We start from the raw sequence: 2723 nt of genomic DNA, 5'->3' as shown, positions 1-2723 counted from the left end.
CAGATATGCACCTATACATACAGGAGGATGTCGGTATGCACATACCTGTACGTATATATGCATATACACATTTACTATTTGTTTATATATATATATATATATATATATATATACATACATACATACATACATACTGAGAGAAAGAGAGACAGAGAAAACAGGTGAGATAGTTAGATAGGAGAGAAATAGACAGACAGACAGACTCAATGACTTACACACAGACAGATAGATAGATAGATAGATAGATAGATAGATAGATAGATAGATAGATAGATAGATATGCCTGAAGGAATATACCTACATACCTACATATATAAGTGTATATATACATACAAACTTCCATACATTCATATATTCGTATATACATATATGCATGAACGCATGCATATATGTATATATTCATATACGCATACACAGACACCTACCCACCTACCTACCAACCTATCCACCTACCTACCTAATTACCCATCTGCCTGCCTACATACATGCATACATACATGCTTATATTTGTATGACAGACAGACAGGCAAACAGACATAAGGACAAACAAAATACGTATGTATGTGTATAAATATATATATATATATATATATATATATATATATATATATATATATATATATATATATATATATATATATATATATATATATATATAGCGAGAAACTTCTAGAAGCGACGGATAGAATCATCGTTTTCGAACGAATAAACTCCACCTTGTATCTACATATTGATTATTTTATATTCCTTTTGAACATTCAAAAGTTTGCGGGTGTCTATATGTGTGTTCTGCCTCTTTATTCACATGCATGCATAACACACGCACACACACACACACATACACACACAAACACGCACACACAGACACACACATACACACATTCATACACACATACATACATATATATAATATGTATATATATATATATATATATATATATATATATGTATATATATATATATATATATATATATATATATATATATATATATATATATATATATATATATATATATATATATATATATATATATATATATATATATATATATATGTAGTATGTATATAGACATATTTTATGTGTGTGTGTGTGTGTGTGTGTTTGTAGCATGTATGCATATATCTATATATATAAGAATAAATAAGAATATATAAGAAGAACTGATAGCGATGGAACCAACGAACCCATTGGTTGCTAGGCGACGGCATTAGCGATTACACAACAGAACACATGCTAATGCCTTCATCTCTCAAATTTAGGCATTTAAATTTTATTCTATTTTGCATATTTTTTTCTTAATCTGCTATATTTATCTCCCCAAGATTTTAATTGTTCAATTACTTACTGTAGCAGAACATGTAACAGTCCAACTTGAAATATACACGTGTGTGTATATATGCATGCGTGTTGGCATGCCTGGATCTGTGTGCGTGTGCATGCATGTGTTTGCTTGTGCGATCGCACGTAGGCACTGACGCGCATGCAAACCTTTGAAAGTGTTAATAGGATGCAGAATATAAATAATAATGATGTATAGAATAGAGTTGATGGCTCACACTGTCGCATCTCTGGGTTCCCCTCTATAATGTGTTCATTTAAGATGTTTTTGTCACTAGGAAACTTGGAGTGACGTTGCAACGAATAGTTAACGTCGAGCGAATATACGAGTACGCATATCTGAGTGCTTCTTTTTAAATCTATATAAATATATAACTATATATATATATATATTCGGTGTGAATGGTTTTGTTATACGGTGCCGTATTTTAAAATCCTGTAAATAATAATAATAGTATTTTATTATAAACTTAAACCTTATGGCGATCACCGTGCAATGACTAAGGAAAATTGTCTAATAACGTGGCATATAAGCCCTCGACAGAAAAAAAGAAGGCTTTTCCTATCCGTGTGTGACACGAACCCACAACCCTTTGTTAACGCGATTAGCCTCCCCGTTTCTTTCGAACTTAAGAACTATATTAGCTCGTATTTGTTTATGCAAACAAACTTTCTATATGCTTCCGGTGCGAATGGTTTTGTTATACGGTGCCGTATTTTACAATCCTGTAAATAACAATAATAGTATATTTATATGTCTCGTTTCTCTATTTGTTTCTGTCGTTGTTCGAAAAAATGTTCGTTTTCCATGTTTTTGTTTTTTATGTTCTCGTTTCTCATTGTGTTGATATTTTTTTGACGTCCTGTACCCAAAAATGCATGTATATATATACATATATATGTAGGTAAATACATATATGTATGTCTATATGCATATATATATATATATATATATATATATATATATATATATATATTTATATTATTATGTGATCAAACGCCACGCATCCATTTCCAAGTAAGTTATACATACATACATATATATATGTATATATATATATATATATATATATATATATATATATATATATATATATATATATATATATATATATATATATATGTATGTATGTATGTATGTATATATATATATATATATATATATATATATATATATATATATATATATATATATATATATTGACAGACTTCTTCTTCAACCAGCTGGTCATGCTACTTCAGGCTGATGACGAGCAATGACTCAGAAACATGCCCTTGAATGCTGGCTAGGCTGGGTGGAGGAGTTTGTCTCCCCCTCGCAAACATAAGGACACAGTAAATGTGTCAAGGCCGACAGGAAGCGGTCCAGCTTCCTAGGGCTAA

This window comes from Octopus bimaculoides, chromosome 7, assembly GCF_046866305.1.
Source record: "Octopus bimaculoides isolate indiv1 chromosome 7, ASM4686630v1, whole genome shotgun sequence".
Classification (NCBI taxonomy): domain Eukaryota; kingdom Metazoa; phylum Mollusca; class Cephalopoda; order Octopoda; family Octopodidae; genus Octopus; species Octopus bimaculoides.
This window is presented reverse-complemented; position numbering follows the sequence as displayed.